Source organism: Malurus melanocephalus, unplaced genomic scaffold (assembly GCF_030028575.1).
Source record: "Malurus melanocephalus ecotype Western Australia unplaced genomic scaffold, MMel_1.1 scaffold_10, whole genome shotgun sequence".
In the NCBI taxonomy this organism is placed as follows: domain Eukaryota; kingdom Metazoa; phylum Chordata; class Aves; order Passeriformes; family Maluridae; genus Malurus; species Malurus melanocephalus.
In genome coordinates this window covers 2,964,435-2,988,867 of record NW_026623242.1, presented here as the reverse complement: position 1 = coordinate 2,988,867, position 24,433 = coordinate 2,964,435, and the positions used below count along the sequence as shown (strand labels likewise).

The 24,433-nt window shown below is 36.4% G+C and overlaps 1 protein-coding gene across 1 annotated transcript in view; it reads right to left on the bottom strand.

Annotated features, from left to right (window-relative positions):
• FRS2 (fibroblast growth factor receptor substrate 2) overlaps positions 1-24,392 on the bottom strand; it is a 48,437-nt gene extending 24,045 nt beyond the window's left edge. The window contains exon 1 of the mRNA XM_057377616.1: positions 24,261-24,392. The gene's annotated coding sequence lies outside the window, so the exon portion shown is untranslated. The remainder of the gene's footprint in view (positions 1-24,260) is intronic.
• Between the last annotated feature and the right edge of the window lie 41 nt (positions 24,393-24,433).

The following is a 24,433-nucleotide window of genomic DNA, read 5'->3' as shown; positions in this document are numbered from 1 at the left end:
AGTTTTCTCTCAAGATTTTCATTAAATGAGCATGTTCTCCGACTTATGATTAAAACACAGTAATAAATGTAACTCCTTTTCTCTCTTTAGCCCTTTCCAAAGGAAAAAACAAAAACAAAACAACAAAACTGACAAAATCCAACCTAAACTGTAAAAGCTTTCTGGCTCCAATGAAAACAAAATTATTGCAACCACACACCAGCTTGTCGCGCTGAAGTGCTGTGCCCTCAGAGCCCTCTTTGAACACACTCTGAGGAGGCTGATGCAGGATCACAGCAGAACTCGCCCTCTCAGCAGCATTCCTTTGCCGACATCTTCTGCTGCTGCCAACTGCCTGCTCCTCAAACTCACAGGAGCGGGTTTTTTTCTTTACTCCTGCTTTTTAACACTCAGAACACCTCACAACTCAACCTGTTTTGTTGTATACATTTCCATATATTTGAATTCAAAATTAACAGAAACGTTTTATTTCATCTGCTTTACTGCCATATCAAAATAGCCAATACCATTWAATAAAACTAAAATGAAATAAAATTAAACATAAGGAAAAGCAAACTTGGAGCCTTGTTGTTTGTTTAAATTCAAAACTAGCCACTGATCTTGAAGAGTCATTATGCAAAAATTTGAAATGGTATGCTATTAATTCTCTACAGTTCTCCTTAAAAGTTCATTTCAGCAAAATGTTCAGATTTAGGTGAGATTGTTAAACATTTGCAGGAGCACTGTTTAACAGTAATTCCTTAAAAAAACGTGTTTGTTCTGACAGAAAAGATCTTATATTCACCACAATTACAGATGAGCAGAGAGAGAGSAGCAGGCAGCAATCTTGTGCCCACGCTAAATACTTAATGATATTTAAGATCAATTTATGTAACACCAATCCTACATCTCTTGACTTTGCTCTAGCATGACATTCTAAGAACCGCATTCCCTTATCCTGAGTGAGGTACCCCCCTACTTTGGCCTATCCCAATGCAATATAAAGGGTAGTCACACATTTCATTCAGGTACTAGGTTGGTACAACTGTTCTATTCAACAAGTGCACACACACACTCACACATACACACACATATACAGCATAAAACCACGTTTCAAATTCTCACCTCAGTGCATTTTGAAAACTCTAGGTTATTAATAACCATGCATCTTGAACAGGAGCACAAAAGCTGTTTGCTTCACCATCCCCATTAGCCCTTCTGAGGATGCGGGACATTGTTGCTTGTTCTACTCTTTAATTGCTCTCCAAAAAATTATCCTCTTACTCTAAACTTCCAGAGGAAYAACACTTACGTTTTACTTGGTATAATTTTTAAAACAACTTACACACATGCAAATGTTTTCAATTTCTTAGTAAAACACTTTCTCCAGATTCACATCACCATTTTGTTTTCTGTGAATATCTGCCAGAATTAACTGCATCCTTTCAAAAGAAATAGCCAGAACATAAAACTCCCAACCATGACATTAGGTTAAACAAGCAAGCATTACTAAATTATTTTATTCTTGGAAATTCTGCATCTTTTTTAAAATGCCTTCTAAGGAATAGCATRTACTGAAAGCATCATTTTTACACAACAACAAACCAGCAGAAATCGGCTGAAGATTTAAGAGTTGTTCTATGGAAATGCTTTATGGATACAGGATCAAAGAGTAAGGGAAGGAGACGGAAAAATAAAGTGTAAGACTACAATAATTAAGTCAAGTAATGGGGCAAAGGAAGAAGAGAGAATCTAGTGTAATTCTTGAAAAGGAAGCCTGACTTGAAATTGTTTAAATAGTGAGTCAGTTCTCCAATATTTAACCACAAATGCCTCCTAAAACTGGAGGCATGCAGCTCTTGCCAAGTTTTCAAAGTCAGTAAAGTGCCAAATCTTGTAATAAAGTATATGGCATTAAGTTTATGTTTCGTATATTTTCATCTTTGAAATATTGCTCATTCAAACATTGCACAAAGGGTTTAAGTTCTGCTTTTATGTTTTTGACATGTTTCACACACAATCTTCTAATACATTAATAGACATAATTCTGGAAAGCCTACAAGGTTTTTCTTACTGATACGTTAACCAGATTCAGCAAGAAGCTATCAAAACTGAGACCATGCCACTGTGTTTTATAAAAATAAATAAACACAATACGAACATCATTTCAGTGTGTATCCTCTGTATGCGCCAGTCTTCATCTATCCATTGGTTCCACTATCAGCAAGTTCTTAGCACTTGGATACAAAGAATCTAGCCTTACCTGAACATCAAGCTTTTATACATAGTTTTTACTTCTTGGAAAGCTGACAGCCACATCCTCCCAAGATCTCATGAAATCTGTGTTCTTTAAAAAATAGTTTGCCTTTTGTTTTAAAGAACAGTTTACAATTTTTTCATTCTGCACAGAATTCTTTCCATCACTTTTGAAAGGCTCACGATTTTCTTGGTCCTGTTTACATATCTCCTCACGTGCTTTGTGTAAATTTTTTTCTTTCCACTTTAAGGAGAAACTCCAATAATCATTTAAACTTAGCTACCATGCGGACCTAATTTGTTCTATAAAAGGGGAAGATTAACAAAAGCTAGTTACACCTCCAAACCAAAACTATATATTGTTCACTGAAGTAAAATCCACAATCCTCGGGTATCTTTTTGGCACTGAACTGCCAAAATATAGGCTTAGGCTAAATTTATTTTCTTTGTATTTACAATGAAGAAGAGCACAAAAACATTTACTTAAAGTGGCTGATTTGCTAAATCATGGTAACCTGACTGCCTACATGTGTTTTGGGCTATACCAACTCATTAAAATTTTGATTATTAGAATATGCACAGCAGATTTAAGTAAAACCCAATTATAATCACAGTTCTGCATCCAAGCAACTATTTTCTTCTTTTCATTGCTGAATCTTACAGTCAACTTTACATAATTAAAAACTACATCTTCTTCAGATTTGAGAACTTCTTTGGTAGTGATTTTATACCCTCCTCATTAGTCTAGTTGATCCATGCCCTAAAAATTATTTTCCTATTTGAGATGGAAACTATTAAAACTAGTTTGGTCTAACTATACAATGGAAAGCAAAGTTTAATGGAGCAAAAAAAATCTTTATTCATAGTCCTTTACAATCAACACAATTAAAAGGCCCACTTCCTTATATTATATTTTCATGTTTATAAAGGTTCCATTTAGGATCTTATGTGTTCTTCTTGATCACTGAAACACTACAAAAATGTCTGTAGTAGCTCTCAACACAGAGCCCTGCAATGCTTTATTCTGTTGTGGATGATTTACGCCACATTAGAGAGCTGCTGTTCAACGTTAAYATGAGGCACCATTTTCTTTTAGCAAAGAATAAACATACCTTTTTATAGAATCCATACTGTCTGCTTTGTATAACTCTCCTTTTAGTATTTTAAAGAGCTATAAAAGTAATATTAGGAGAATATATATCAATGGAAATATGGATGCCAGTGTGTTCATGTGTGTGTCAATATCCACACCAGAACAAGGCACAGAACAAGGATTAAAGCTTAGCTTGCCCTGATAAAGTTTTCCTTTCAGCAGGAGGGTTTTTTCCTTGCCCAGCAGGAGCATAATTCCCGCAGGAGTGCTCCCAGTCTGATCAGAACACTCCCCAGCGGAAGAGCCTGCAGCCTAACACAAGGACAGCACTGAGGTTGCATCTTACTGGGCACATTGTTCCTTTTCCTGTTAGCACATCCTCAAAACAGAATACTGACATGACACCACATATTTAAGACATATGAAATAAATAAATAAAACAGAAAATTAACAGATGCCCTTTCTATGATTCATGGAAGCTGAAGACTGAAAAAAATCATCTCATGATGACAAAACACATAAAAGATCATGCAAAAATCATTTTGACATAACCAGTCAATAAGAATCCCAGAAAAGCCATTCAGATTTTACAGCTTTTTTCTTGTCTTGTGTCACTCACAAGGGTTCCTGGCTAAACCACTTGGGTCCAAGTCTGGCTGCCTGGTGAGCAAGTGGACACAAGAGTGCAAGCAAATTAAATCTGTCAGTGAATGCATCTCAGGTAACTTGAACATCACAGAAACAAGTATCACCTTGCCCTATCATAGGATCTTGCACTGAATTTTTTTATACCGTTCTTCCTAAAAAGATAAAAATAACAATAAATCTTTGATACATATTGTAAAACAACTGTCACAACACCACTGGTTTCATTACAAAGTTAGCCTGAGTAACCAATGATCTGTTCTCTTTTACTTTTCAACATAATGAATTGTAATACAAGAATGACTCTATGGCTTGCAAACCCCGCCACTATTTAGAATTCCTCAGTACCATTATTCGTGGACCTCATCACTTGCTATTTACATAAGTATTTTTTTCCCTGGATCACCTTTTTTAATCTCTATTACCAACTCTATTTCCTGGAAGAGTATGGCCTGGGATAACAGGATTTTGGATGGTGGGAAAAAGGAAAAAAAAAAAACGAATTTTCATCTTTTTGTAAAATTTAACTCTTCCCAAGACATTGCTGAAGCTTGTCTTTCAAACACTTGACTGTCCCAAATTTTTAGATTGAAAGACTGTTTGTACAGTAAAGGTGTATTTTGRAAAAAAGGGCCACTTTGAAAAAAAAGGAAGTTTACAATAAAATGAAGCTTTCCTCACCAGAGAGAAAAAAGAAAAATATATACACATTAKAAGTACATATATGTACACATTTTTGTTTAAACAAGTCCTTCCATAAGATTCCTTCTAATAACAAGGCTGAATATMATTTAGAAAATAATTTCTGTGTAAGGTTTTTAGGATTAAACTGTTGACTTTGTGTCCAGAAGACATTTAAAAAGCACTGGTACATTCAACTACACAGAAAAATCATAATAATTTTCTTGCACTGAAATTATCTGCAATTACCATAAGTGGCAGATATTTAGGGATAAAAAGTAACCTTTCTGGATTTTCATAAYTCATGCATCTTTTTTTAATTAACAACTATGATGCTTGAATGTGTGTACTACATGCTCTCACACAGCAGTCATATCCAAGATTTGGATTCATAAGTACCTATGAAGACTTTGAATAAGCAAGGGTGACACAATAATTTTAAAAAGTCTTCCTAAGTGAAAGGCCTAAAGAAATGTACCAAACTTTCCCAGTGCAGGAAAGTCGCCTTAAGTTTCAGCCTCAGACAAACCTCACACACCTCTCTTCTCCTTGGCTATGGGGAATTCCAAGCACCACAGTGTCAAATATCACCTGAAGCGCTGTAGCCCTCAAAGCCTCCATACAGATGTTTTGTTTCTCTCCAACTGCATTCAGTGCTAATATCTGAGTTCATGCTTGGCCACCTGTTTCTGTAATATTTTATGACTCATTCTTTTGTGCTGCAAACTTCTGTAACTTCTAGATAATAGCAAAGAGGTTGATGTAGTCTAAATTACCACACAAACTCCAAACATTTTTGCATATAGAAGTGATTTGAATTATAGCTAGCATGAACAAGTTTGCCCCTGCCCATCCATTTTGTTAGCATATGATGGCTATATTGAATGCCTGTTTTCTCTCATAAAGAATTAATTCTAGAAACTGATGGTGATGCCAAAACTTTACTACCATTACTAACCATGAATACATCCAATCGGCACCCATAGCACTCCTAATTACTCTGGATTAAAAATAATCATTATTTTCTTTGCTCAGCTATTTTTTAACCTGGACTGGCTTCCTGATCAGGTTCACCATATGAACACKCAAACACAAGTAAGAGGCTGGCACTGTTTACACTGAGAGCACCACAAAGAGAAATCTCTTTGAAACCATGCCTACAGATAGATCTTTGTAGTTACTCTATTCCATGTTCCAGGTAAGTAATCAGTCACATCTTATTGTCAATGAAAAGTCATAGAAAGCCTGAAAGAAAGCACAGAACAAAGAATTCTGATTTAGGCTGGTTCTTTTAACAGAATAATTACAAGAAAGGTACAATTGTGACCCATCCATGGGACTTGGAGCTTAACTTTAAAGCCATTGCAACATGCAAAATGGATACCACTCCAATACAACCATTATCTAGAAGAGGACATGTTAGTTATATAGATCAATCAGCCAATTTGCTGCTTCAGAGTGTCTGAACTCTGCCCAAAACCCAATCCTTCACAGACGCTAAAAGTACAGCCCTTTGTGGGTAAAAACTCTGCAGTTGCTAGCAAACCAGCACCACTTGTTTAAAAACATGAAATGTAATATGATTTGGCACAAATCCCATTAAAATAACAAGCCCATAAAACTTGCTGGCACTTACTTTGAGAGGAGTGGAAAGAAAACAAAAATCTACTCTAATTCACTCAATTTAAGAACTAGATTTGTATTTTGTATTTAGTATCTATACATGACTCAACATCTTAAACTCAGCTTCAAGTTCGGAGGAATGCAAGTCAAAAACCAAATCCAACAGATGATTGATTTACTAAGCCGCTTCTAGATTTACTCTCTAGGTGAAAACTCAAAGCAGTAACATATATGAAGTATTGATTTCCCTTGTTATGTTTCTACTCCATCTTATTAGCATTTCTGCAGTGAACTATATATTTTACCAGCTTTTTTTTTTTTTTTTTTTTTTTTTTTTTTTTTTTATTAAGTGCAATTGCTTGTTACCACTGTTAATATTCAAACTCCTGTAAAGCAGTTACAGGATCTTCTCCCTACAATACATTTCAACTACTCAGGGAAGTCCAAGGAATGATATACTAAAAATATAAACCAACTAAATTGAACTACCATTGTCCACAGAGAGGACTGTTTTTTACTAGCTATCATAACAAAATACAGTAATTTAAAAATAATTTCTGCTAAACACCCTGCCACCCAAGATCTATGTATTTTATTGTGTGAAAAAAGCAGYTATTTTTAGGTGCTGTCTTGTGTATGAGAAACATGGGATATTACCAGTTTTCTGATGTGTTTTATCCTAACCAAGTTCTAGGATTAGAAGTTACAGTTAATAAATATGTACACACAAAAAGATTGGCTACATGGGAAAAAAGTTTACACTTCAAGATCAGATAACTTGATAGAATGCTTGAGAATGAAAAAAAGCTTTTAAAAACCATTAATTACAAAAACTACCGAATAATTAAACACAGAATAAATATATGGTATATACTGTCTGAATAAGATGACAAGAAAACTTTGATGTCCTGAAGAGCTCCAAGATCAAGGTCAAAAACCTTTCTGGAATACATAATTAGGTAGAAAGCTAACTGTAACAAATGGGTAAGATGTAGTATCATATCAGCACACAAAGGAGTCAAGATAGGTCCATCCAGGTTAGTCTTAAGCAACTCACAACAAAGAACATACATTGGCATTAAATAATCCAGACCAAAAAAAAATCCTTTTCTGCAATATTCAGTGATTTTCAAAAGCAGTTTCAGAATAAGAACTACATTTTAACTTGGTGCTGAAATATATTCCTGGCAAGAGCTACATTCTACCATATCATCATGTTACATACTTGACTAACGTAAATTACAGAAGTGATTACTGAGGATCTCAAAAAATGGAACCATGGAAATAACACCATGATCACACAATGAACACCAATAATGAGAAAATATGTGGATGTTTGGATAGAAAAGTCACAATGTTTGCTATGTAGCAAAGTCTGAAGTGTAAAATGTGTTATATTAACATTAATATAACTGGCACTTTTGATCTAGTATCTTCTATAATTACTTTCACCTATTCACTAAAAGAGAAAAAGTCACTGTACTTTTTAAGAGGAGGTTTTCCAGAAGCACACAGTTTAGGTAACAATTTTATATGACAACTGATTCATAAAGCATGATTACTGAACAGAGTTTGTTCCTTTTCTGTCTACCTCACTTACTTTTTCCTGTCTTTCCTACAACATGCCATCTCCACATAGATCTCTGCTGGCAAATACCCTGAAAATAACAACTGACTCTTTCGTACCAACTTAGGGGTTTAGTGAATTAGTAAGTGATCAATAAATAGTCTTTAGGATGATTTTTTCTATGAAATGCACAAAAATTATCTCATCAATATGCCCAAGTGGTTCAACACACTTGGAATTTTGGACATACGCATATTTTGGAAACACACAAGCAAGTATACTTGACTGGTTCAAAAAGCTTTGGTCGTTACTTGTATTGAAGCATCCATTAATTACCTAATCCCAAAATACACGGAATTACTCCAGTTGACTGCCTTTAATGAAAAAGCTTCAATCTTTACCCAAGCTACAAAACAAACTGCCAGAAGGACATGATCATTTTTACTCATTGGCATGGTGATACAGATGCAGAGCATGTAGTTTCTCTTTACCAAAGCTTTACTACCCACCAGAACCCTCAGTTACCCAGTGTCCATGATTTTAAGCAAGACAGATTTTACATGTGGTCTGACCATACATAAATCCAACAAYTGCTGCACTAACTCCAAACTTGTAGTTTCATAAAGAGGAATAGCTTCTTTGAGCTTTCTATAAACCTCAACCCACCAACTGCCTCCCCAGTGTCTTCATCTCAACACTGCTATTGCTGCCTGTGCTAGCTAAATAAATCCTCTTACCTGCAAAAATCAACATGGATCTCCAAAAAAATTGTACCAGAACTGTGAGAACTAATAGATTATTTTTTCACATAAAGAGACAGCCCCCTCAAACCACCACTAAAAGCAACCAAACAAATTAACAGTAGCACAGCCATGGATACCATACTCTGTATTTTCCCATAAAAATTTACATATATACACAATATAAGCCCTTAAAGGATGTCATTAAAATTTAAATGTATTTTCCAAGTCATCCCTTAAATGTAGTCCTTAAAATATTTTCCAAGTCATTCCTTAAAAGCCACATCTTCAGTTACCAGAAACTGATGCTTTCAAAATYGCAAAATTTTGAAGTGGTCTTGCATATTTAGTCTATCCAGAAAAAGAGAGGAGTATGAATAGCAAAGCCAGATGTTGTCAATAATATCTAATTAGCACCACAAGGCTCCTACTGATTCACTGCAACCCCAGAAACCTGGGGTTTCTGGTGTCTTCATGCAACAGAGGTAGATAGGATGTTTCTGGGGTAAACGGAGAAAAGAAGTGAACAGCTGTGTCTAATAAACACCCCTCACAGTCAGTAAAGCGACAAGTTAATATTAAAAATTTAAGTTTCTTATACTAAGCTTTCAGTCATTCTGAATTTAAAAGTGAGGAGAAATCCCCAATTTTGCATTTCAATATATTCTGCACATCCAAGGACAACACTAACCTAGGCAGAATGTAGCCAAAAGTTCAATTCTTTTGTAGGTAGCAACAAGTATTTAACTTGAAAAGGAAATACTAAGGTTAAAAGAAAACGGGTGCCTTTTCTACTCTTAYAAGCTCATGTCAGTAAGGGCCATGTTTTATGTCAAAAATTTGAACAGTTGGAACTGTGAAAGTTCGTTTGACCTTAAACTGAAGATTAAATCTAAACTTTTAAAAGTTCTGAGTTTCTTTTAAATATTTTCTTTCACAATTTAAAAAAAAAGTTGTATTAAATGTGTCCCAGAAATAATATTTAAGTACATATGATACATGAAAGGGATGTAGGATGTAAAAAATCCCATATACAGAAAAAATTCAGTTTATTCTACTCAACATAATTTTCATTATAAGAAGTACCTGTATACTTTAACCACAGTGTTTGATTTTAGTTATATAAAACTAGTAATTTAAGATGACTGTACAACTTAAAAAAAAAGGCCAAGACAGGAATATTGGTAATCAAAACAGCTGTGTAATGCTCACTAAATATTAAATATTTGGCTATTCCATGTATCTTTACAGTGCCAACTTCTGCTTGCTTGCCTGAAAAAAAAAAAACCCAAAACTAATTTCTTACCACTTCCATGAAATCACATGGAAGTCAAAATTACTCAATACTAATACTTACATACTTATGTCCAGCTCTACTTGTTCTACTTTATATGTTCACACTGAAGTCCAAAAATGCCAAAATAACTGTTTATTAAATTTGCAATTTTCTCTGCTGCAATTATGTCTACTAAAACAGACATAGTAAGAGGTAAGAGGTAACAAAACCCCATCTCTTTCAAAACCAAGCCTATGTTTCTGAGATAATACAAAGTCTGTTTATAACAATGATGTACTGTTTTCTCACATGCATAGAAAATAGCTGTATGTTTATCAAGTATTGTAAAGTTYTCCTTTTGTAAATTAAAGAATCGTGAGGTGGGATATTTTAAATTAACTGMTTTTCTTTCTCAGAATGCTATTTTGTGTTCCCCTCAGCTGATCTAAAGCTGACAGTAGCTGAAAGACATGGTCTTTCCTGCTCTGGCCATGTTGTGTTAGGCAGACAAGCATCAATCCCAGCTACTGCACTGGTCTTGCAGATCAAATGACCACACTATGACCAGCACCAACAAAAGGAGGGCTGGACCATGATGCCTCAGGAGAAATCAGACCCTTCTTTTTTCGACGATTTCAAAGATATATATAATCTAAGATGATACTACAGGAATTTGCTAAAATAAATTATCTGTGTATCACTTCTACAGAACCCTACAGAAAATCTAAGGGAAAAGAAATCATGTGTAGCCTCTGAAACTGCTTTCTTCTAACATATTTTATAAAAAGCTAAGTCCACATAAAGGTGAATTAATGTGCAAAGAGTAAATCTGTTTAAAAGCTGGGAAAAGTTTTATACATACAAAGTACAGTATTTCAGTTGCAACATCAAAAATTGGATTGATAAGACTTATTAAATCAAGATTTACACATGCAGCTTCTTGGCATTCTGCAACTTCTAACAGTGCCATTTCAAACTTCCATTTACACTGCAGTGTAAGTGTCAAAAACTCTACACAAATACTGCTTCAAAAATTCCTAAATATTTAGGAACAAGATTAGTGACAATTTAGCCAGTATAGATTTTGTTTTCTTTCAGAAGTGCACCCAATTTTGCATTTCTTTAAGAACACAAAACTTCACCTAAGTGTAAAATTTGAGATTAAGCTCCTGACAGTTAAGCTGTTTCAGTTGACTGATGGAAGTCATTCCCATCATTTTTCAAAAAGGYAACTATGGATATCAAACTCCACCTCAAACCAGGTGGAGTTGGTTACCCAACCCAGTTTTAAATTATACTTTACATAAACATGCAGCATGAAACCTTTGGAAGTTTGTAACTTGCTAAATCTGATTACTGAAGTATTCAGCAAGCACAGCTACAAATGGAACTATTTTTGTCCTCCCATCTGCAAAAGACAAATACGAGAAAAATTAATTCAGAGCACGAACATAAACTTCAAGCCTTCACATTAAGTAGCACATTTCCCATCTGATGACAGTGCAAGATAAATGACTTGCTTTCACCTTATACTTACTACTGTCCTAGTTTACTAAATACTGTTTTAAAAAATTACTACACTACTTAGCTTTAACTTTCAAGTTAAAAGGATATCTTTGAAATGATAACTACATATTGTCTGAAAATATTTTGGCAATGGCACAGAATCTGCAAAGAATAGCCCAAGCTTTAACTTAATTATCCTTTTACAAGGACTGTGGTTTGAGAAAATACAACTTCATAAACACAATAATCACTAAGAGTAATAGCCCTTGGCAGCAAGTCCCAAAGCAAGTTTGGATATCCAAGATAAACCATGACTCCTATTCTTTCTCTCTGTACTTTCCAGTCAATACAAAAATTCAAAAGCAAATTAAAATGGTGTGTCTAACACTATACAAGCAAACAAAACACAAGTTTCTGTCAAAGCAGCATACTACCATCAAGAAATAATGAACTCAGTCAACAAGAGTATGTTACAGAAATTGCAATCCAACATAAAAAATCTGCAAAAATTACATTATTTTCTAGAACAGAAATAAAAAGGAATTGAAGAAAGTTTAGATGCATTTACAGAAGCAGTGTGAAATAATAATTTTGCCACCTACAGTGTACTTTAATCCCAAACACACTATACACTTGCCACAACCCCTGTAYATACTGGACGACACCTAAAAGCACAGAAGCCACTTATCCCTGTCTAAAAATATTGTGGGTATTTTGAAAGTAATTTACAACCAAGAAACAGGATAATTAGCTAATGTTAAGACAGTAAAACACCATAATTCAAATTCTACATGAAATAGATAATATTAAGATAAATTAAGTGAAGCACACAAAATTCAAAATATTCCCAAAATCAAGATTCTTCTAAAGTGGTTCCAAGTCCCCTTTATTTATCAGTTCCCACACAACTCCTTGTGCTCATTCAATGTCTTCTTACCTTATCTTGCCCACCTCCTACAACTTCTGTTTTAGCCCACCAACCTTTAGGCTGCTCCCCTATGTGAAACACTGCAAGTTTTCACCAGTCCAGTTCTACATCTGAATTGGATGCATTCCTTCTAATAGCCCATCATTAAAATAAGTGAAATATTATGTGTTTGTAAACATGTGCTTTGATACKGTTGTACAACTCCAAGTAAATTATTCAACTCTGAACACTTTCAATATTAGTAAACTAACAGCCCTAAACTCCTTCATAAATTCCAACCTATTTATGTAGGAATATGCAGATCAATTTCTGTACATTACTCCCTCAATCATAGCAGGAGAAAACTGTTTGGTTTAGTTGGAAGTCAATACTGTTTAACAAGGAGGATTTTTAATTTTTTAATTTAAATTTTTAAATTTAATTATTTCAGTCACCCTGTATACATCTGTAACATCTCAAGTGAGAGGGAAGCAAAGTGTAGTGCAGAAGAGAAAACAAGCAGTTAGAAAACTTTTAATAATATGTGATAGAACCACTGCAAGATTATATTCATACCTTGCTTCTACTGTGCCAACAACTAAAAGCCTGCAGCATGATGCGAGGAGGGCTGCTGCAAAATTCTGTAACCTGCCTAGTGCTGCAGGCTGATACGAATTCTCCTACTGTAGCTGTGACTTTTGCAGGCAACCCTATCACACCTTCACACAGGACCATGTGCATGTTAACTCTGCCCTTTATAAGAGCTCCACAGCAACAGCATGAATCAATTAGTCCCAGTGGTGTAATTTTTATATTATTCAACCTAAATTGCATTAATTCTTGGCTGTTGAAGAAATACGTTTCTTCTGCTATACTCACTGAACTATGACCAAACTGGATAGAACAAATTTGCATTGGTATGTTAATTTTAGCCATTTTTGTAACTTGCTATGTATTGAACCAAGAGCTGAGTTCTTTAACATCTAGCATATCTAGGCTTCCTTGACGGTCATAAGATTGTTTCTTGTTCCCTAGGCTGTCACAGTATCCTAAGAACTCAGACTGCTACTCATTTGTGGTACTGTACTCATTTGAGAGGTTCCCTAGGTATTCTTCTAAAATGGACACTTTGCAGAAGTCTCTACATTTGCAAGTGTTCAAAATCTCTGCCAAGTCACTACTATAGACTCCTGCCATCAATTGTGAAATATAACCTTAGTTGAAGCACATTAAGCAGCTTTGATAATTAAAAAAGTATTAAAATGGGTTTATAAATAATGAAAAAAATTTGTATGAAAAGCTGCAAGGCACCACAAAACAAATTAAAAATATATTTAGAGGAAGTGGGAATTATCTACTCACTGTGCATCTGTACCAGCACAAAGCTTTCAAGCCTTGCTAAGAAAGTGCTTCTATAAAATTATTAAAAAAAAAAAGGCAAAAGTTCCTGGCTTCAAATTTTACACGTTATTTAGCAAAGAACAAAAGAAATTCATCTTCTAGATTTCTGAGATTTTTGCCAAATTTCCATTTAACAATGGCTTTACTCACACCACTAGCATCAGACTAATATATTCACAAAGACAGATTTGAAATCCAAAGAAGGTTTAAATAAAGTTTGTTATTAGGATTAGACTGTAACTTGGCAAATAGCTTTTAACATACAAAAYTTATCATCAAACGTTCTTGGTTACAAATTTTGGTGACAATTTTAGATGCATTTTATTCACAACTCTAGATTGTATTTCAAAGACAACACCCCCTTATTCTTTCTAGTTTTACATTATTTTCACATGTACCCACATAGTTACAAAATTTCTTACAACTTCCCACTTCAAATCAGTTAATTTGCACTGAAAGGTAATCAATAATGTGACTTCAGTGAAATTGTTTGGTGTTTGAATTAATTCATAGAAAGCCTTTGCAACAAATGTAAACCAAGATCTCTCACAAATCACTGTCAGACCATAATAATTAGTATTTGAAGTACTACATAAAACACTTCTACTGTTCACCACTGCTAGGCTTTATTATTTCGTCATCAGAAGTATTCTCCTGGGATACTTCCTTGTTTGATTTGAAAACAAGATTATGTACATCTTTCTGAAGGTACATTTTCCTGGTAGTACACTCAAGAAATACTATTTCATATGGAACACCCTAGAGTGTAACTACTTTAAAAACCCACTAATCCATTACAGGACATTACTGATAAGAACCCAGTGCACCCACCTTAATGCACTGCTCAGTTTAGAAGTCAGCACCAGCACCAGTGGAACAGTCTACAATCAGTCATAATCAATGAAAGAGCAATTTGACATACGATTCATACCTCTACTACAGCATAAAGGATCACCTATAGTAGTCACTGGTAGTCTGTTGACACCTGGCAGTCAACATTTAGTCATTTATTTAGAGCTTACCCTAGAGTAAACCACTTATCATTAAGTACTTCAGTCTGTCCTCAAGACCTCATCTAAACACGTTTTTTTCTCTTCAGACATCATCCTACTCCAAACSTCAAAGAAAACATCCTTCCTATGGAGAGCTTATAACCCGTAATGCTAAATTGATATGCTAACAGCCCAACTAAACCTTCAGAAAGGTAGTTTTAATTTCACACTATTGACAATGTTAAACTGCTTTTCACTTTGATTTGAAACTATTTTAAAAACATATCATTCACAATTAGTAAGTTATATCCATTTAACAAACAGAATTCTATATTACAGTTGGCATAAGAAATACAAACTTTTCAAGAGAAGTAAATTTAGCAGACATACATGAAGTTGTGCTCTAAGGGACTAGTTAATAGGGACTTAACAGAATAAGGAACTCTAAAACAGAAAGAAATAAATATTTATTAAGCAAATGTACTGACAGGGACTAAAATCATTGTAAAAGAAAACACATTTGTGAAGGTCAGATGATCCACATAGCATTGTAGGCAGAGAAAATCCAAGACAAATAACTTGAACTTTAGATTTTGAAGAGCACTTTGTTGCACTTTAGTGGTAGAAATATTTCAAAACCCTAAGTGGCCATAAGTATCTTAAAATAAGAGCCATAATGTACACTTAAACCCATAGTCCTACAGAAACTAGAAGCTTATCTAAGTTTCTGGTATATGCTGTACCTCTGAGAAAACACACACTGCTCTAGAACTGAAGTGCCACAGGACAAGCTGGAAATGCCCTCCCATCATCTGTTACCAGAAAAAGTTCTGGAACTTAGGGAGGGAGGATATAAGTACTGTATAAGAAAGGTTCACCTCTCTACTTAAAAAAAAAAGAGGACGGAAGAAAACAAAAAAAAATAAAATAGTTTGTCTGAGGTCTATGTAGCACCTTCCCTTTTTCCTTTCCTGTATACATTCTTTTCTAGCCCAGCAATTTTTAGGAATGGAGAACTCTCTGGAGCAACAGGACTGACCAACTGGCATGTATTACTCAGTTCTGTAATAAAATAATTAAACTATATGACGTAGCACTTAATAGTACTTTGATTGCCAGTTTAATTCAATACTTATATAATTTCAATAAAAGCTGCAAATAACATCTGCCTCACCAAAGAAACCTGACAAGTGCTTAAAAAATATTTACTAACTGAAATCACAGTTATGATACTGAAAGTCCACAAAATATGACACTGTAGTCACAAAACATATTTTAAAGCATGCTACTGATGCATTTTACTCAAATGTAAAATCACTGGACAAATAAATCAGATTTAAAAGATACACAGGAACACATGTTTCATGAGCATTGATAAGAAAAGATCCAAAGATAACATGTATCACTGTCTGTTTATATAGTTTAAAACACAGATTATCTGTATACTCTAAAAGGTCAGAGGTGCAGTCATTTTCTCTTGTAACAGTACTAATAAATAACATACAATTATTCTCAGAAGTTTAGTAAGAAAAGTGAAACGTAAGACAACAAACGGGAGAAGAAAAAAAAAAAAAAAAAAATTCAAAAAAAAAAAAAGACAGATTCAACTGCCAAAAGTGGCAAGGAAAAAGAATGATATGATACAGAAATATGAGATCTTTGAATTCAAAGACTATAAGAGAGCTTTAGCTTGATGAGGAAAGTAGCAGTCAGACTACTGAAAAATTGTAGCAGCTGTATTTTGAACAGATTGCAGAGATAGGAATATCAACAGAGGGAGAAGGTACTTGAAGTACTCCAGATGGCAAATACAGAAAATTMATTTGCAAAGACAGAAAAAGAAAATGTGGTCTTGAAAACATTATTTGGACAAGTAAAAAGAAGTATATGAATAAAACATGACTGTGAATTCAGGAGGAAGAAAAAGAGAGGGCTACTCCCAAACAAGTGCCCTCTCTGAGTGAGGATTATACCACTGTCAGCAGCATTGCAAATGGTGAGCAAAGGAGTTAAGTTTGAGAGAGAAGATAAAGAGCCCTGAAACATTCAAAATCTTTAGGATGATAAAAGGTGTTTAAACGATTATTGAAGGAAGTGCGAGACTGCATGAAGGCACACAAAGAGGCATGAAACTCTACAAAGAAATACAGCAACCTAAATATAGGAGATGCAGAGATTTCTTTGAATGTTGCACAATTTGGGATTAGTGGGAAGTGGTCAGATGCTTGAAGCAAGTAGTACTACAGAGACAGGAGGGAGTCTAGGCTGTGACAGCCAGGCAAGTCTCCCTATTTCATATATCCTCTCATTCCCACAAACCTAAAGCATCTTAGTTACATGCTGGATAAAAAGCCCAAATACACTTCAAAAATTTAAATACTTTTTAATTGTATTGTTGTACCACCTGACAGATGCACAATAGCAACTACTTTCAATTACAATTATTGTGGCAATTTAAAAGCAAGAGCATATTTTAGTTAAACTAAAATTTGTATTCAAACTACATGCTTCAATCAGTGTGGAGTTACTGAAAAATACAGACAGCCAGAAAGAAAGTTGTCTAATACCCTCTACTTGTAATGGTTGCCTGAAAAGGCTAAACTTGTTGAGTGACATCAAGGAGAAAAAAAAGTCCCCTTGCGTTTCAGTAAGATTTTTTAAAAAGAATAGTAACAACTGTGCTTTAAACAAGTAATTCAAAGAGATCATAAAAAAACGCCCTACGACAAAATGCTAAGATGTCAGAAGAATCTTAACATACTTCCCTGAAGAGGTAGCTCTCCCTGTGTTTGCTTGGTATCTTAATTTGCCCTTGGTTTCAAAGCCCTAAGCTTGCCAAGAGCTATTCCTTTCAAAACCTCAGGAATTCCATTACTAGTTTTAAGCTAAATTAAAGGCAAATAGAAGCATTCAACGCATGGCAAAAGTATGCACAAAGTGTTTGTTGATACTCATAAATAGACTGAAAAATGTAGCCATGTCTCAAGGATAACTGCTGCACAGTCAAGTCCGTTTTGCTCTGCTTTGCTGCTAAGCAAAAAGCTACTCTGTCAGTTCAGAAAAGCCCAGCGTAAGATTCATACATTGCTACTGACAGATCCAAGACAGCACTAGATCGTTCATTTCTCACTTCAAGTTTAAATACAAACTAAAGTTTGCATTTCTGCAGGAGAAAAAGCGGAAATAGTGAGAGTTCCCTCTTTTAAGCAACTGCTTCAACAGCTCCATTAGGGAAAAAGTCTCACTGTCCTAAGGCATAGCAAAACCAGTCAACTCTCCACCCTGTCAAACATCTTGCAAGTAATGATATAAAGACATTTCATCTTAGAAATACATCAAGTATTGTGCTGATGAGTATCTTYCCTACATCCACAGAATTGGGTCTCTTCCAAATCATGGTATTTCACGATTCTAAGTATTCCACTATCATCACATTTACCAACTAAATAATGCTAAGAATGAAATGCCCCCACCTGCATATTGTGCCAGATGTCATAATGACACACAAGAAGGTAATATCCCTGTGCACAGCATTTGAGAAAATCCTCTTGAAAGACTAATGCTTAATTTATGTCAAGGTGTACAATCCCAGCAGATAAGAACTACTAACTTCTCTGACAGCAGTGACAGAACAGTGAAAATATCAACACGCTATTTCAAACCGCAGCTCCCATGAGACATCAAAGATCTGTATCTTGCATTAGAAACACAGGAATCTGGGTACTGCCATATGGGATAGACAGTTTATTTTACCCTTGGAAAGGCAGGAAATTAAAGCAACTTTTCACCATTGAGTCAGCAGTACCCAATATAGATCAGGGGTTTACAGTAACCATCACCACTGTGTGAATGACAGCAGCAGGATCTCAACCCTGTCAGGACCAAAATCACTATGAAGAAAAGCCAAGGAAAAGAGTCAGTTCTTCAGACCAAACACATGGGGCTCCGTTCTCTCCTGACTTCGGCACATATATAGGAAAACTATCACCATCTCAGATATGCCAACTGCCCTCTAGTTTTTTACATTTGCTACAAGTATAGACAATTAATATGGTACTTCTGAATTAGATTTTTCCCAACAAAAAAGTAACAAATGCATGTACAAGAAAAAGCTGAATACTTAAATACTGATATACTTGAGCRCCTTTTTCATAAGATACACATTTATCATAAACAAAGGAAAAGGATAAGCTTAAAACCTCCATTTGGAGTATTTTTTTTAAATCCTGGTCCAAAAATGCACCAACACAGAGGTGTTTCTATCAACAGCCAAAACAAAATCTAAACATCTATGGAAAAAAAAAAAACCCAAACAAAACCAAATAACAACAAAATTAAAACAAAACAAACAAAAACCTCCAGTTTTGTGGGAAGAAGTAGTAACTGGCTGATTGTAGAAGCTGAAGTAAATAAATGCCATCCAGCATGGTCAGATACAATAGCAATGACATACAACACGATGAGTTTGCACTTGCAATATTTGAGAGGAACACACTGCCTAACAGAGACACTAGTACTACTTTGTTCACTGAGATTCAAGCAAAAAGTTCAGGGATTACCCTGGGCCACCTGAGAAGTCACTGACAGATTACATACTACTCCTGTGACAAGAAGCTTCTTATCTCACTACCCCACATGTGGATGTAAAAGCATTTTAGAAAAAGAACAAAATAAGAGATGAAATTAAAGTACACTAAGACATGAGAAGGAAGCAGCCAGTAATCACAATGCCATTTCCACTAATTAGAAAAGAATGCATATAGTCATTCCCAAGTATGAAATAATCATGAATTTTTATTGTATAAACATCAGAAATAAGTTATTAGTTCTTTTTATTTAAGCCAGGAGGTAATTATTTCAGTTGTCATTTAAAGCTTGAGGGGAAAAATGAAATTGTGGAGAATCCCATGATTGCAGGAAGAGGAAACTCAGCAAAGGGTGAACTAAATTTGCCATCATGATTGTTGTCACCCTGCCACATACAGTGAAGATGAAGCTTTGAAAAGTACACTGTAGTTGGAGAATATATGACATACATACTCAGACATTTGTATGCACACATGAGAAAGCACCACACACCTGTTCAAGTTTAAAAAGAATCATCACCTCTAGCACTGATTACATGGAAGGGCCATTAAAAAAAAGATGATGCTTAAGAACAGAAAACTGAAAGTCTATTAGAACTGCTGTTCTACAACTGCTGCTCACAACCAAAATACCATGTGCGAGCACTACATGAAATTACATATCTCTGAACAGCAGTTTTCAGCCAATAGTTCCTCAAATAGTTTTGATTAAAAAAAMCAGTAGCAGACAAAAAATAAAACCCATTACATTTATTACAGAAAACATCACTTAAGAGCTGCAGATAGGTCATCTCTTCCACCAGCAGCTACTGGCCAGAGTTACTCATCACCACCAAGCAAATAGAGACTACTACCCATACAGACTTGCAACAGAATGAATCATGTAAAAGCACACTAATCTACTTTGGGAAAAATTAAGGTAACTGACCAGTGAAGGTAGGTTGAGCTAATAATGTCCATTTAATGGCTGATTATGCCTAAAGCATGTAATGCTGCTTATGGCTCCTCTGGTGCAAAAGGATCATTACCCAGGATAATCCATGGCAAAGAGGAAAGACAAATGGATGGGGGACATCACATCTACAGTTTTTACTGTAGATAGTAGGGGAGGAAAAAAAGGCAAAAATCAATGCCTACCCACACCCTGAAACATWAACTACATTCTCTATGATAGGCTGAAAGCCTGAAGAGGGATTTTGAAAACCACTAACCATTATAGTTACTTAGGAAGAGAAGTCACAGACTGCCTCCCCAGAAGCCGTCTGAAGTTATAATGTGTATCTTACATCAGCCTCATAATTTTTATAGATTTGTTCTGTCTCTTTATGTACTCATTACTGCAAAATACCCTGCCACTTTCTTMGTGGACACTGTGATCTCTAACTTTCCTTATTTAAGTCTTTTAAATTTAAAAATTCAATATACATGCCAAACAAAATCATTTATTGCAGTAATTTGATGGATGAACACCAGTTCCACGAAATAACAGGTATCAAATACATTTTTGTAAGATTGTTACTACACGAAAGGCCAGATTCCTCCCTCAAAATCCCTTCAAAGCACAGAATGAAATCAGACACACACTACCCTGGTTTAAGGGGTCTTAGATGTAAATATGCCCATGAACCATAATCAAACAGTGTCTTCAAACTCTCGCTGCCACACCATCTTAGCTCCACAGAATTAGGCTAGTATCAAACATACTTTAAACTGGCATAATGTGTCACTGTCACCAAAAGAAACAGACACACCCTGCTCCCCTTACTGCTTGCTTCCACCCCCACCTCTGCGCCAGCACAAATGTTTGTGCAGCAAACTGATCCAGCTCAAAGCGAACCCTTCCCTGCCTGCCCCTCCCCCAGGTTAGTTCAATCCTCAGCCCAGCTCACCACATAACCATACAAGTATTTGCCTGCACAAAGGAGGAAGCAGCAGAGCAGGATGGAAGCAAACAGGACCATGTTTTTCAATGGTGGAGCTGGTCCATGCCAGCAGTATGCCAATGCAAAGCAGGACTAGGTCACAGGCTGGAGTCCTGCAACATCAACCTCACAAATCCAGGCCTAAGGTGTGCCACTCCTCCCCTTCCTCTCTGCGATCCCACCTTTCTGCTCACACAGCCACTGACAGGTATGCATCTGCAGGCTGAGTTCAGGCTGCTGAGTTAAGTGAAAACAAATTCTACCAAGAAAATAAAAAAGTTGCTAATTTTCAGCTAGCACAAGTTTCTGAACCAGTTCCCAGTGCAATCCTTACCAGCACAAGGAAGGAGGAGAAGGAAGGATGCTGGGAAGATGGGAGGTCCAATTTTGATCAGCTTGGGATGCTGTGGAAACACTCATACACTGCCACATTTTAAATTTCAATTTGCCTGCACAGCTGAACATGACTATTTTAATCAATTTTTTYCCAAGATTAAACCTTATTCCAATTTTTTCAGGAACCTAAGCCATAGTCCACTTGGGCACAAGAAACAGGAAGTGAGACTAGTTCACCACATTAACCACTTTCACCTTTCATATTCAACAAAACAAAGACAGAGCATTATTTTCGCCAACTTAATGGTAGTTTTACCATATAATTATTTTAAACATCACTGATTAAATCACCTCAGATACTTGCATAAGAAGGACATACCCGGAATAAAACCACTGCAGCCATGTTAAATATTATCTTAACCATAGTTTAATACTTAAAAGGAATTTGAATGGTTCTGGTAAATAAAGTCATCTTACAAACGTCTCTACTCAGGAGTGAATTTCATCCATTATTCAAAAAGTTGTTTTGCATAAACTACAAATACCAATGGTCACAGAAGTGAACAAAATTAATTTCAATGAGGTCAGAATCRGATATCTAATAAACATGGATGTAGCTACTTTCAAGCTTTTGAATAATGAAGCATCGTAAGTAGAAGTCCAGACTTAGAAATAATCTTTTTAACTTACAAACAATAGGATTTATTACTAGATTGTTAAATTTAAYGGAGAACTATTTCCATGCAAAGTAAATGGATCTGTCTATGTTCATCCATTTAACAAAGAAAATAAACATGATCATATCAATTCAAAAGATAAAACATCTCAACATTATACTTCAAGAACTGAAGTTCAGAATCAGATGCATTTTCTGCAAACCAGCTTTCCCAAGTGCCATATATGATATTTTTCCAGTTAATGAAATTTTCTTACAAAGCTAGATTCTTCTACAGATTACCACCTGCCTACAGTAGCATTTTAAGACAATTGGTCTCCTCTTTAACAGAAATTTCTTGTATGATGAGAAAGCGTTCCAAAGTACTCTGCCTGTAAAAATTATACAGAAGTGAGAACAGTTTACTTTGACTACAATTCACCACCAACACTTGAGACAAAACACTGAACTGGAAAGTAAGCAAAACCCTAAAAAGCCTTTTAACCATATATTCATACAACTGCTGCTACACTGTTTCCACAAGCATTTTCAAAACATTCTTGACACAGAAGTAAATAAACTCAGGGAATCTCAGTCAAGGAATAAAGTTCTTAATTTCTTTCCTTTTAGAGTGGAGCTAGCAATATTTGGACCTGAACTGGTGATTTATAATGATACAGATTTCTTTTCAAGCAGGCATAGACAGGTGTGCTGTTCAAATCCACTTGCTAACCCAGGAAAACAGGCAATGAATTTCCATGGAAGTTCTGCTGACTTTAACAAAAAAGAGGATGCTTATTGGAATCTGAACCCATATATCTTAATATCAAGCCAATTTTAACAGAGCAATAGATCTTTAAAAATTAGTTTTTAACTTCATTAAATACAAATACACTGTAGAACTAGCAGAAAAGATTTAATGACAGGTTTGTGATACAGAATTACTGCTAATGTTAACACCATTAAAGACCTATTCAGAGAACAGTTTTACTCCTTACACTAAACATCACTTTGTCACTAGGATTAAAAGTTAAAAAAAATCAAGGACTATTTAAAAGTTATATATAAAATACTTGTTAAAATATTATTAATATCAAACCACAGTTGGCAACTTTTTCAACACTAACTAAAATCTATCCTGATTTCTATACTATATATTCATTGCAGTAACAGTATTGCTTTCAACTCACAGTCCAACAACATTCCTAGTGATTTTTAATAATGATTATCTTATGCAATAACTTTGAACAAGATGCAGTGACCAGGAAGATRCAAAAACATGCATTCGCTTTAAAAAATTTCAAGTTTAGATGAGCAACCGAGCCAAATGAGTACTGAGACACCTTTTGACCTCTAGTCACAGGAAGGGCAGTTTAAAATGACGAGGAAGTGAGCTAGGTATCGCTTTCCTTCATATACACAGCACCCCTTGGAAGAGCCCCTTCCTTTTGCTGGTCCCAAGCCACTGACCCGACAGAACTCTCAATGAGTCTCCGGGCTTGCATCTCGAAAGCCTCTCGGGTTTGCTCAGCGACGTGGAATAGCAAACGTAGTTATCCTGAGCAGCATGTGAGGGACGCAGCTGAGCTGGAGGAAGGTGCGAGCGCTTGACAGGTGACACGAGAGGAGACACAACATCAGAGAGTCGAGCACCGAGAAGGAGGGCGGGCGGCGGAGCAGCCGGGACCGCTCCGAGTGCCAGACCTGCCTCCAGCACAGCCACGGCCGGGACAAAGTTATCGTCTCGTCTTTTGTTTTTRAACTCGCACTCCGTTCGTCCACCCCCGCTCCAGCCCCAGCCACACAGTAAGGCAGCGATCCCCGCTCTGTGCCCGGCCTTCCACACCCACAAACAGCCCCGGGCCGAAGCCCCGTGCCCGCGGGGGCGCAGCCACCAGCGGCTCCCGCGCCCGAACCCAGGGGGAAAGAGAAGCAGTCCTACCGCGGGACATGTCCCAGCCCGGCTCCCACGGGAGGAGACGAGATAAGGGGCTGCTCCGGGGCCCGGGAGGCTCCGCTGGGAGGGGGCGGCAGCCGAGCCGGCCAGGCACCCCGCGGGAAGGAGCCGGGGGAGGGGGCGAGAACCAGCACCCACCTGGGCCATGAGCCCCGCGCTGGCCGCCGAGCCGGGCCGCCTGTGACGGGCGAGACGGCGGCCCCGCGTCGGGCCGGGGCACGGCTGCGCCTCCGACCGCGGCAGCGACAGGGCCGCGCTCTGGGCCGGACCCTGCCCGGCTCCGCTTCCGGAGCGCGGCGCGATCGCCTTCC